The following is a 14,601-nucleotide window of genomic DNA, read 5'->3' as shown; positions in this document are numbered from 1 at the left end:
TCCGTAGAGAGCTAAAAGTTACAGGTAAGAGTGGCTAGGTTAAATTTGCATGGATGATGTGGAGGATTCATGAAATTCCCTTTAAGAAACAATGGGGGGTTGTACAAGAAAAATTGACTCAGGATAGGGTGGCACAATTACCTCAAGTTTTTGTGCGATAATAGGAATGTGTTGATATTGGTGGTGATAACTACAATGGCTTTCTTGCATCTTTGCTTCTTGCTCCTAGCTTCATTAATCAATGCAATTTAATGAATATGAGAAATTTTGTTTGATTGATGAGAAACTCAATCGATGAACTTGCCTTTTGACGAACTCACCCATTTTGTGAACTGTTCAATCCACTTTCTTTCTTTTTTCCTCTTTCAATGATCATCCACTTTCACGAACACTCTTTTCAACGAAAATTAAGGAAGTTTCTCAAACCAATGTACTACTGAAACTTGCTCTTTCTCTTCCTATGGTTGGTGATTTCTTCAATCGATGAACTTAAAAGTTTGTGAACTCGCAATTTTACTTCTGATCTTTTTGACAAGGGACTAATTTTGAGAACCAAAGCTTTGAATGAATAATACACACAATGCTCTTTTGGTGACTTGAAAGGTTAGCAAAGATGAATTTTTGTTAAAAAAATAAATGAAAAGCAAAATTTATCAAAAAAAAAAAATGGTTTTTAAGGTAAAAAAGGAGGCAAACATGATCAATAAAATTTAAAATATTTAAAATATTTAATATTTCTTATACATTGAAATAATAAAAATAGGGATTAAATTACAAAAAATAAGGATATTTTATATTTTATATATATATATTGGTGAATGTTTTTAGTAACACTTTGTAAATTGACATAATATTAGTTGAGTGTGACACCTTGAAATGAATTTCTTACTATGTCATCCTATGCTACACTCAACAAGACCTATAGAGACTCACATGTGACATCAAGTGAACAAAGAGTAACAAAGGCAAATAGGACATTGGTAGACATCGAAGGTTAAACGAATCTCATCATCTAGAGCTAAGCTTTTACTTAGATATGATGCTTTGAATGAGAATCAATTGCTTCTTATGTTCATTTCTCTAGATATTGAAAGGTGATCAAAATTATATACTAAAAGAATTATACACTCAACGTGAATTGTTTCATACATAGTCGGTGACTCTACAAAATTAAACTTTATAGATCGAAGGAATCATACCAACTTGATAGAGCATTTTGGATGTGCAACATAGTTATTGCTCCATAATTTGGGAGATCTACATGATTCAAGGTTTCGGGAGATGATAATTGGGAAACTCCGAAATTTTACTTGAGAGCTACAAATTTACAAGGGTTATAAGACAACTTGATAGAGTAGTTCTACTTAAAAACTTTTTCAAAGAGAAACTTTTGAATAATATGTGGTTACCATTGATCAACATGTATTTTTTGTTGTGTTTTTTATAAAGTAGACTTTAAGAGGGGGTATTAGAGAACTAAGGTTCACAATTTATAATAACGTTAAAAATATGACTTAGAATCGGTATTAAAAAAATAGTTAAATTTTTATAGTTATTTTCATGATAGTTTTTAAAAATTGTACGAAGAAACAATATTTTATTAGTATGTGTACAATACATTGTAAAACTCTAAAATATTGATAATATATCTACACATTGATATCCATTGTATAATTATAATTTTATTTTATAATATTCATATCTCCAATTATATTTCAACGGTTTTTAATTTATTCAGCCAATTCAAATATGAAAAAAAAAAAAATCATTTTTCCAATTTATTCCTTTGATTCTTTCTCTCCTATCTTACAGTATAGGTTCTATATTAATCAAGTTCTATTATACTGCAATAATTATATTCTTTATGCTTTCAAGAGATGCTTTGCTACCCATCTCCATTTCAAGGCAGTGAATAAGAATATCATTAGATGAAAATGATTAATAGCAATTGCATTTCATCCCACTTTATACAAAGCTAAAATGTTCTCTCTTCACCAAATCAAACTGCTTGAACATTCCAAAGATGGAATTTGTGAGACCTAAAGAGGGAGGACTACAAATTAAATAATTGAGATGCATTATCTTTTCAGACCTTTTATTCGTTCAAACCCACTATCTTATGAATTCATTTATGACTTGAATTATCTTTTGCGTACATCATTTGTCAAAAAAAAATCAATGGTTTTAAGTAGAACTATATCAAATTTAAATCTAAGATGCCTCCCACTTCAATCTATACTTATTCTATCATTATAATCCACCAGAAAAAAGTTGATGAAAACTCCAATGCTTTTTTCTCTCTCTTTTTAACATGGAGCATATCCTTTGTGTAGATATGAACCAGAAAAATTAATTATATTTATTCATTCACAAAATCTTTGTATATATATATATATATGATGTTGTTGTTACTAAAGTTCAAATTTTTCGTATCATTGTAATTGTAGATTTGTGTCTTCGCTGATCTATATTGATAGATTTGATCATCAACATTTCGATAACATCATCCATAAAAGTATATATATAAAAGTTGGCTGTCTGATTGGTGAAGATAAGTGAGAGAGATGAGGAGAATGAGGCTGCTGAAACTCCCATCACAGGGAGGAAGTTCAAGCAATGGCAAGAACGTGGTGAAAATTCCACCAAAGAGGGGGCAGATAAAGAAAAGGATATTCAAAAGTGTGGGGCATTCTGTGTTGTTTACAATACGCCTGAAAAATTCAATGGTGAGGACCAAATCTTGCAGCTCTGGAAAATTTCTGTCAGTGGGCATGCATGCTTTAGCAAGGCGTATCAGCTTTGGCCATACTTCTTCTGCATCTTCTCTTGATCTTTCTCCTTCTCCTCTACATAAATAAATATGGCTGGATATTATGAATTCTCCTGTATAATTTTATTAGCGAAATAACAACGCTTTGAATTAGAAATATGGCTATATGTTTTAAACTTTTTATTAGTTCTTGTTTGGTTTTTCATTTTCTTGTGGGATTTGTGAGTCAAATATCGGTAGAGCAGACTATTTTGGAATAAATTCCATTCTGAATTGAATTCAAAATAATGTAGTAGGGGTGTCTTCGGACATGTAGTGTTGCGGTTAGAACACTTCGTTGGTGAAGTGGCCACCAAGGTTCAAATTTCTGCTGGGCTTTTGTGCCTGCAAGGCCTTGTGTGATCTTCGTTGGAGATCAAAAGCGTTTTTCTTAAAAATAATAATAATAATAATAATAATATAAATAATTAATTGAATTCATTTCATTCTTCAACTTACCTTGTTTCTTTTGTTTTTTTGTTATATCTTTGATTTTTTCCATTTATTCTATCCTTATTCAGTCATAGTTTGTCTAGGTAGTTTTGCAATTTTCTGTAAGTTATAAATTCAATCTTAATTCTATGAATTAGTTTTTTAGTACAATTATGTAAGTTATAAATTTTCAATCTTAATTTTTTGAATTAGTTTTTTAGTACAATTATCTTATGGGTGTGATATAATTTTAGGCGAGGTTGTTTTTCATCCTCTGTGGAGGTGAATAAGTGATTTGGCACAAATATTTGTGAGTTTTCAAGTAGATTTATCTTATGTCTGCGATATAATTTTGAGGGGGTTGCCTTCTTTTGTGGAGGTCACTAAATGATTTGGCACATTAATTTGATAAATTTAAGTTTTTATTTTTGTTTGAAAAAATAAGTGATATAATTTAAGGTTGTCTATCTTTTGTGAAGGTGAATAAGTGATTTTGCAATTTAGGTTTTATTTTTGTTTGAAAAAAATTAGAAAAAATCATTAGTATTGGAGTAGGATTATCTCACGAATGTGATATAATTTTGAGGAAGGTTTGTCCTTTGTGGAAGTGAATAAGTAATTGGACACATTGATTTGATAAATTTAAGTTTTATTTTGGTTTGAAAATTTTTAGAAAAAATCATTAGTTTTCTAGTAGAATTATCTTATGGGTGTGATATATATTTGATTGAGGGAGATTGTCTACCTTTGTAGAGGTGAATAAGTGATTCTGGCACATAAATTTGATAAATTTAAGTTTTATTTTTGTTTGAAAAAATCCAGCAAGACATATTTATAGACTAAAGTTTTAAAAAATCAGTGAAAGTTATATATAAATCTTGAATATTTGTATAGATTCTTAAATTTATGTATTTAAAAAATGTTTAAATATCAATTTGGAGTTATTTCAATTCATTTTGAAACTATGGAGATCTAAATTTTATGTGATGAAAATAAGTGATTCTGGCACATAAATTTGATAAATTTAAGTTTTATTTTTGTTTGAAAAAATCCAGCAAGACATATTAAAAATCAGTGAAAGTTATATATAAATCTTGAATATTTGTATAGATTCTTAAATTTATGTATTTAAAAAATGTTTAAATATCAATTTGGAGTTATTTCAATTCATTTTGAAACTATGGAGATCTAAATTTTATGTGATGAAAATATTATGTCTATTATTATATATTAATATTTTGACACATAAATACTCTCAAATTTAAAGTGAAAGATAAGGTTTCACCAAAACATATTCAGATAATTACATACTCTACCCACTTTGTGGGATTTGAACTTGTGACCTCTATTTCAAGAGCATAAATTCTCCACCACTAGGCCAACTCAAGTTGTACAATGTGTGTGATTTTATTTTGAGGAAGGTTGGTAAATTTAAATTTAATTTTTGTTTGAAAAAAATTGTAAAGGTTTTTTTAATTTTTCTCAAGGTTAAATTTATAAGTTCATAATTTTTTAGAAAAATGAATGTAAGTTATGTATAATTTTTTATTATAATATAGAATATTAAATAAATTTACTTAAAGAGTGTCAAGCTATCAATTTGGAGTTATTTTATTTAATAAAAAATTATTTTATTGTAAACTATTATATTTATTACATACATGGAGACATCAATTTTAAATGCTGAAAATATTATATTTATTATTAAATATTAATATTTTGACATGTAAATACCATCAATCTAACATAAAAAAAATTAAAATTAAAATTAAAAAAATTGTCAACACACTAAATGTCATTTCACTCCATCTTTATTACTATTGTAAAATGTCTAGTAATATTTATAAATGAAGATAATTTGATACAAGAAAAAAAAATTAATATCGATGAATAATTTGATATAAAAGAATAAAATGAATTAAAAGTTATATAATTGAGTTTCAATAAATTAATGTTATTTAAATATTAATAATTTTAAGCATAGATAAACTATACAATATTGTTTATTGACTCAGGCTAATAAATAAATAAACACAATTACATATAAAATAATTTAAGTATTAAATATGAGATGTTGGTTAGAGGGTAGATTAGATGAGGAAATATAAACCAAGAATTAATAAACTATTTATGAAAAGTAATAAATAAAGGCAAAGATTGTTTGGATCTAGATAATTAAATAATGATTTCCCTGGCAACAAATGTGAAGATTGTTTGACTTTTAACCAAAGGTTTTTTTTTTTTTTTTGTCATTTGCTAAAAATAACATAATTTGCATGTCATGGTCTAGAATTAGAATATGAACTTTTAATGCTTTGATTTGAATGATGACAATTTCATTTTGATGAATAGGACTCTGTTTCTTTACATAATTTTAAATATAATATAAACTAATATTCTATTTGAAACAACAAGACAAATTATATACTCTTAAGGCATATTTTGATCTAAGAAATACTTGTAAAGTAGTATTTATAATGAGTTTTGTAGATAATCATTTGTGCAAATGTTCTTGTTGTTTTTGACAACTCCCCACTTCACCATCTGACTAAGTGGCGACCCCCTCCTTTTTTTCCTTTTTTTATCTTGCCTTGGTTTTTGTGTTCCCCTTTGTTGTCTTCTTCTTTTCTCCCTTGCTATCTTTTCTTCCCCTTTTTTCAACTTTAATTTTTGGCAATGATCTTTTCTTCCCCTTTTCTTATTCCCTAAGCAACCCCAATGAGATGCTTTCCTATAATTCCACAATTCTTTGAGTTGAGTTGTTGGGCTCTTGTTTTATCCTAGCTTTACTTGACCTTGTGTGTGTCTCCAAAACAACATGATTTGAATCTAGGATTTTTTGTAAACCCTAAAAATTTAAAAAACATTACCTGGTTTTGGCATTAATAAAAGTCAAAATTAAATCAAACCCCATTATCAACAACAAGCCAATTGGGACTCCTAATGAGTCCTTGAGACAGGGTAAGAGAAATTGAAACTCTTGTGTTTCCCATCACAAATTCATGCTATGAGAGAAATAATGAAGCCAAATTTGGCAAAATCCAAAATGCCAATTTTTCAAAAACTTAAGCCTACAAGATATGAGGATCGAGCCCTAGCTAATCCCAAGAATAATCTACAGATTTTGAGCCCAACCCCCATCCTTGATTGGCCTAGGTCAATCAGCAATTAGACATCGGATGTATGAAGTGTGGATTCTCTTTCGAGATGTGCTAATCTAGCTACCCTAATCTAGGCTACCTATGTTGATTTGGAGCTCAGGGATTGGGGGTACCAAAGTTTACTTTCCAAAAGGGAATCAGGGATGGTCCATCCTTGACCACTAATATGGATCCCAATGCCAACCCTCAAAGAGAATCGAGGATTTTGTTAGAAGATGTTAATGCATGCCTTAATCATGGAAGAACACATTATGATTAATCATGGTTGTAGCAAATATGTGTGTATGGATGCTTGACTCCTTGATTGTAGATCTATGCTCAATTGAATTGCTTGTGCTCTATAGGAAATGAATTGAGTAACTTATATTTTGAGAGGAGTTGTATTTATATACAACTTACAACTTTTTGAAATTATTTTTTAGGGAGGGCGAAACATCAAAGGGAAAATTCCTACTACTTACAAAGACAGCATTCATATTTCAAATTTTTTAGCCAAACTACTTGAATAGGGGCACTGGGAACCCTATTCTTGTTAGTTTGAGTTGGGAAAAAGGTCACGAATAGGGACTACACCAAGTTAATAGAAATTGTCCCAAAATTGAGCATAGTCGGGCATAAATTAAGTATGCATTAGGCACAACTACCAAAGTGGATCCAAACAAAGTAAAAAATTGTAAAGGGATACAATTTACTACACTACACTCTTTGACATTGGTTGCTTATCTATCTTTTGGGTGCATTCCTTCCTTAGAGAAATCAATAATCATATTAATCTCTTCATTTAATAATTCCTCTATGTGTTATGTTTCTATTGTATTTCAGGGATGAGATTCAAAAAAAATCTTGTGTTTGTTGTTTGTTATTATCATTTATATATGCATTTTTAATGTTTTTACACATTCCTATATTATCTAAGTTCAAATCCAATGGTTTTGTAGCTTTCATTTTCTAATATTGTTGTCTTGTGCAGATTTTTCTATTCAATGCATTTGTGTTGAAGGTCTTTAGTTTGGGGACATGCTTCCTTAGCTTGAAGAGTTGTATGTGTCTTCTAAAGTATCGTTTTGGATTTCATGATGTTTGTTTTCAGTATCTCTACTTCAGAATGCATATTCATGTAGGTTCATAAGTCTACTATAGTGGGAGCAAAATGTAGTGCCAAAAATTGCATATCCTTGCAATTTAATCTACATTTTTTAATCCATTTTAGTGTTCATTCCCATAGTATTTTTGTAGTCTCATCTCAATCCATACATGATCCTTCTCTCCCTCAAGATTCTTGTGATCCTTTTTCAACAGCTACCTTTTGTGTTAGTTTTGCATTATCCTTATGTTTCTCTCATCTCCCATCATTTTTTAGCATTATTTGTCTTTGTTGGTGTGAACTGGGTGTTGTACCTAGAAATTTTGCTACCTAGGTCATGATTGCACATGTTACTTAAGTTTACATAGAGAACATATAAGATTCTTTCCACTTTAAGTGGATTTCCACCTTTAGTGCATAATTATCACTTTTCTACCTTAAACATGGATAAGTAATCAATTTCTATTGCAAGTCATAAGATTACGACACGTCATTGTCTTATGCAATCCTATGATCACCTTGGCCTATACAACCAATGGGTCCCATTTTATAATCTCATATTATGTAATTCATTCTATTGTAATCTATTATTTGAATCCTTGATAGAATAACATGATTCTCTCAATGTTAATATCTCTTGTGTTTTCATGAAGTACCTTGATCTTGGGTAGCTATAATCTTTAGTCAATTTTACACGGTATAGAAAATTCTATACCAGCTCTTACTTGGCATTAGAGCTTGTGAGATTGCTTCTTGTCATATTTACAATGGAATGGATTACATGATATGATATTGCATCCATATAAATTAATTTTAGCATCTACATGTATTAAAATCAAGTCTATTTGGTTGCTTTTGAAAAGTGACACTTGTAATCACATTAAACATAAAATTTTATTTTTCTTATTTTTTTAATTTTTTTTTAAAGTTAATATATTTAGGATATTAAAATTTTAATTTTGAACTATTAAAGAGTTAATTTTATTATTTACTTAGCAGTTGTTTTTGTTTTTCTTTAGAATTGTTGTCAAGGCTATGATAGTGTATTTATTTAAGAGTTTTAAATTTTACTTTTGAATTATTGAAGATTTTATTTTACTATTTACTTAAGAGTTATATTACTTTTACTTAGAATTATTGTCAAGACAATGATAGCAAGGAATGGAGTGTGATGGCATGAATGTCTTAACAATTTATTTTTATCTTCAATCGTAAATTTGACAACCATTTATATGTCCAAATATTAATATTGAATAGAAAACATAATATTTATAAAATAAACAAGTAATAAAATTTGTACATTTTAATAATACTTTTGAAAAAAATCTATTCATTATTTAGAAGATTTAATAATTTATTATATAAGTATAATAATATAATAAATATTGTGTATTTATATAATACCTTGAAACATATGTGAACCATAATTTAATTCTTTGACCTTCAACTCCATCTCCTTTAAACAAGAGAATGCAATTTCTGGATTTAATTATGTACGAGATTTTTGCATCAATGTTTCGGATCACACTCCATGATCCATCTCCTTTGTTCATATCCCTTGAGAATGAAATGTGATTGTCGATCCCTAGCCAAATGGGCTTTAGAGCTTTCATAAGATGGAATGTATATTATTGGGATTGTCTTTCTCCAAAGGTTAAATCAGTTTTTGCATCTCTTTTAGATTGATGTGGACTAATCATTGTGCTTTACGAGCTCCAAAAGATGGAATGTTTTTTATTGGGATTCTCTTTCTCCGAATCGAGTTAATCAGTTTTTACATCTCCTTTAGAATGATGTGAACTAATCATTACACTCCATTCTCAATCTTTACTAGAATCATGTATTCTTTGTATTTCTTACTGTGACTCTCCATAAACCTTTTTATATTCTCTTTTCAACTCTTGATATGTATATATATATAAATATGGATAGATATAGCCTGTTTTAGAGTGCACTAAACCTTCACTAGGAATGACATCTGAAAAAGTGACTCCAAAACTATTTACGATGCAAAATATATGTTTCCAGGTCAAAAGCTAGATACTTTGCCGGCCACCTCTCTTCTGAAAGATCATTTAGCGGTAGTAAATAAGAATAATCAGATGAGATTAATGGGTAAATATCTTTAACTCAGTTTCCAGCCCATTTATTCTTCTAAAAGTGAGTGATGATCATACAAAGCTGACGATAATAATATTTCTCTGATCACGTCATTTGCCATAAAAATCGATGCTTTTAAGTACAACTAAATCAAATTTAAATCTAAGATGCCTCCCACTTCAATCTATACTTATTCTGTCATTATAATCCACCGTGAATGCCCCTCTGTGTGGTGGTCCAGCAAAAAAATTGATGACAAATGTAATGATTATCTGTGCCTATCTCTTAAGCCAGAGCATATCCCTTCCATTCATAAAATCTTGTATTTCTATATTTATATTCATGGGGTTGTGGGGTTGTAGTTGTGTTCATCAAAGTTCAAATTTTTGGTAAGTCATAGTGATTGTAGATTTGTGTTTTCGTTGATCTAATGTACATTTCAACAGTTAATAAGTGTGTTTGGTTTTTTTGATTGGTGAAGATAAATAAGGTGAGAAATCTATGAGGAGAATGAGTCCAAGTAATAGCAAGAGGCTGCTGGGGGGAAGTCCAAGCAATAGCAAGAAGGTGGTGAAAGTTCCACCAAAGCGTGGGCAGATAAAGAATGAGCTATTCAAGAGTATGGGGCATTCTGCATTCAAGAAGGCTGGCCATTCTGTGCTGTTTATGATACGCCTGAAGAATTCAATGGTGAGGACCAAATCTTGCGTCTCTGGAAAATTTATCGCAGTTGGCATCCGTGCTTTGGCAAGGCGTATCAGCTTTGGCCACACTCCCCCTGCATCTTCTCTTGATCTTTCTCCTGTGCCTAATTAAATATGGCTTCTTGTTATTATTATGAATTCAACTGTATAATTCTATTAGCGTAATAACAACGCTTGTGGATTAGCAATATGTTTCAACTTTTTAAGTTCTTCATTGGTTTTTCATTTTCTTGTGGGATTTGTGAGTTTCAATTTAAGAGCATATGTCAAATCTGGGTAGATATGAAAGAGGGATCAGGTGCTTTGGAACAAATTGTATTTTCAACTAATTTCTGAATAAGATGAGGTTCATGTCATTTCTTTATTGATCTTATTTTATTTTTCGGTGTTTGTTGATGTGTTTTTCATGCACAAGCGAACACAGAATAAAATATCAAGGTATCTTATCCTCTCTTGAACAAAGTTTTTCCGAATGCTGAAGATTTCGCCGAAAGATCAATCGAGGCAACTCCAAGGTTCTTGTATGTAGGTTCTCTACTTGTGGATAAGCTCTTGCAGTATGATGTGATTCGCTGGAATCACAAGGGGACTTACGTTGATGACCTGAGTGTCTGATTTGTTGGAATCACAAGTCTTATCTACTAACTGGGAGATAAAGAAATATCAAAAGATGAAAGGCTTAGAAAGTCTAATCTAGAATGTAAGAAGATGGATGAATGACTAGGTGGAGTCCTACTGGGCTGGGTCTCACCATCAGATTGAACAACCCGACACCAACTCAGCGCGATCTTCTAAGGGATACTTCAAATAGATTCAAATCATACACCATCAAACACTGATCACCATTCAAGATAATGCATGAACAATAGACGTGTAATGACTTGAAATTAAGTTCATTCTATGCCAGTTGACCACGCAAGGCGCACTTACAATCAGCAAGAGGCTAGCGGTTTGGACCATGCATATTTCAAAGAAACGACATATTTCACCATATCTTCAATGAAAATGGAGTTCATTTACAATTTAGACAACAATTTCTTGCCTTCTCCTCCTAATCTACTCTATTGCTATTCTATTCACTATTCTAGCTACTAACTCCTAACTATTAACTAATCTCTAACTATTAACCTTTACAAATGAAGAGCTAGGGCTTTATATAGAGAGCCCTTTACAAATTGACGGCTCTGATTGACTTAGAATCAATGGCTAGGATTAAAGGATAGAAACCCTAATTAGCGTTTGTTATAACAAACTTCCTTAGCTAATGAGAAAATTACATTCCAAGAGTGAGGACCAATAGGAAGCAAGGGTAGGTACACCGAAGTTTGTGTCGTCCCCGATGAGTCAAGTACATTGAATCTGGACATGTTGGGGTGGACCAATCCGACTGGAGGAAAAATGACTGGGATGCCACCTTGTCTGATGTTTGTATCTTGGTTGATCCTCCTCTGTCCTTGATGCGAAGAAAGATGCACTCCTTGATCTTCTATGTGCTTGATGAGGCTTCTTACTATCAAGTTTTCTTTTTCTGGTAGCATACCTCGCCTTGAAGTGTCATTCTTCTTTGTCATCATGTGGTTCCTTTGTGTGGCGAAGTGAAGGTTTCGGAGATAGCTGGCAACTCCTTGAACACATGTAGTTTTCCAAGGCTTCAAAACACCTTGAGTCCACCTTTATGCCTTTGGAATGTCCTTGATGATGATGGACTGGAATAGGTTGTCCTTGTCCTGATCTTCTTCCATCTGCAAAACAAATCAAAAGGTGATTAAGGACACATAATAAATTCATTCAACATAGCATTCTCTATCTTAAATCATCAACAAGAAGGCATTAGAGTGAAGTTTGCTCAAGATCCTCTCTAGGGACGGGCCCTATTAGAATTTTGCTTTGGACCCTTTGGAAGGGTCAGCAGCGAAATTTGCAATTTAGCTCAAATTTCATCATCTCTTTGCCTTGAACTTCTCTTCACCTTTGAATCACTTTCTCCTGAAGACATCATTGATTTGACCCCCAAAAAGACCAAAAAAAGGATTTCGCTCTGGACCTAGGCCAAGGACAGGACCTATAGGGAATTTCGCTCTGGACCCTTTGGAAGGGTCAGGAGCGAAATTTGCATTCTAGGACAAAAATCTTCACATTTTGTGACCACAACTTGTTCAAATGCATGCCTATAGATGTTTCTAATCTCAATCAACACTAGGTTTGATGCAAATTGGAACAAAATATAGTTTTTAAGGATTTCGCTCTGGACCCTTTGGAAGGGTCAGGAGTGAAATTCTTGACTAAGCTCAAATTCCATCACTTCTCCACTCCAAAATGCCTCCCAAGGCAAGCACATGCTAGCCTTCTCTCCACCAAAGCTTAGGAATTCATATCTTGACCTTCATCATGGGCAAACTAGGTGATTTTGGGAATTTCGCTTTAGACCCTTTGGAAGGGTCAGGAGCGAAATTCATTCTTTAGCTCAAAATCCTTATTTTTTGGACTCATACCCTATTCAAATACATGCATGTGGCCATCTTTAAGTCCAATTCACCTTCATCAACGCTTGTCTTAACACAAATTTGGAAGAAAAAGGATATTTTGAGAATTTCGCTCTGGACCCTTTGGAAGGGTCAGGAGCAAAATTCAAGTTTTAGACTTGATCCTTCATTTCCTTCACTTCAATTCATCTTATAAGGCAAAAATACATCACTCCACCTTCAACCATGCCATAGGAATCAAATTTTTGGCTTCACACAAGGAGAAAATAGGTGGTTTGAGGAATTTCGCTCTGGACCCTTTGGAAGGGTCAGAAGCGAAATTCATTCTTTGCTTGTTTTCTCTTACTTAGCTCCATTCTTCTCACTTTATTCTACCTTGACTCTCACCTTTGGATCCTCGTCTCATGAAGATAACATCTACTTGACCTCAAAATGACTTGAAAGGAGAATTTCGCTCAAAACCATGGCCAAGGACAGGACCTATTTAGGATTTCGCCCTGGACCCTTTGGAAGGTTTAGGAGCAAAATCCTTGTTCTAGCTCAAAATCTTGATCATTGGTGACCACAATCCATTCAAAGGCACGCCTAGGGGTCCTTCCAAGCTCATTTCACCTTGATCAAGGCTTGTCTTTGACACAAAAATGGAAGAAAGAGGGATTTTGGGAATTTCGCTCTGGACCCTTTGGAAGGGTTAGGAGCGAAATTCTAATTTTGAGCACATTTCTTCATTCTTTCAACCCCAAACCACTTCAAAAGGAAAGGACACATCACTCCACACCTATCTATGCCATAAAAACCAAGGATTTGACCTATTTTGAAGGGGAAATAGGTGTTCTTAAGAATTTTGCTTTGGACCCTTTGGAAGGGTCAGGAGCGAAATTCTAGTTTTAGCTCAATTCCTTCACGTTTGGTGACCATAAGCAACTCAAAGCCATGCCTAAGGAAATCTTCAATCTTGATCCACACTTGGCTTGACACAAAATTGAGAGGAAAAGATAGATTTTAAGAATTTCACTCTAGACCCTTTGGAAGGGTCAAGAGCGAAATTCTAGTTTTAGGCCAAAATCCTGCACTTCTTCACATTTTATCACTTCAAAAGGGAAATACATGTCATTTCCCATCCAAATACGCCTAAGGAACAAGGTTGGTAGTCTAAACAAGGAATCAAATGAGGCTTATGAAAAATTTTGCTCTGCACTCTTTGGAAGGGTCAGGAGTGAAATTCACAATCTTGGACAAGATCCTCACTTTTCAACACTTTCAATCACTTCCTAAGGCAAGAACATATCAACCTACCCCCACCATGCCCAAAGAACAAGACTTCCAGTGCAAACAATGAAGAAAAAGGTGTCTTCTAAGAATTTCGCTCTGGACCCTTTGGAAGGGTCAGGAGTGAAATTCACATTCTTGATTGATTTCTCACCTCTTTCATCCAATCCATCTTCAAAATTGATCAAACTCACCCTCTTCTCGCCATATTCAAGTTAACTTGCCATCCACTTGGCTCAAAAATATTCATTTTGAATGCCTTAGGCCAAAATTGAGGGTCAAAAGAGGATTTCGCTCTGGACCCTTTGGAAGGGTCAAGAGCGAAATTCTCATTTGGAGTTGATTTCTTACTTCCTTTCTTCTTTTCATGCCTTGGACACACTTTGTTAGGCTTCCTTCCATCATGATCATGCAAATTTGCTCTTCAAGTTGACATATAGCTCAAGGTTTTGTGAAAAAATAGGATTTTACATGAATTTCGCTCTAGACCCTTTGGAAGGGTCAGGAGCGAAATTCGCCTTAGGCTATAATCCTGACTTCATCTTTCACATTTCTTCAT

This window comes from Cryptomeria japonica, chromosome 9 (genome assembly GCF_030272615.1).
Source record: "Cryptomeria japonica chromosome 9, Sugi_1.0, whole genome shotgun sequence".
NCBI lineage: Eukaryota > Viridiplantae > Streptophyta > Pinopsida > Cupressales > Cupressaceae > Cryptomeria > Cryptomeria japonica.
Note: the sequence above shows the minus strand (reverse complement) of the source record.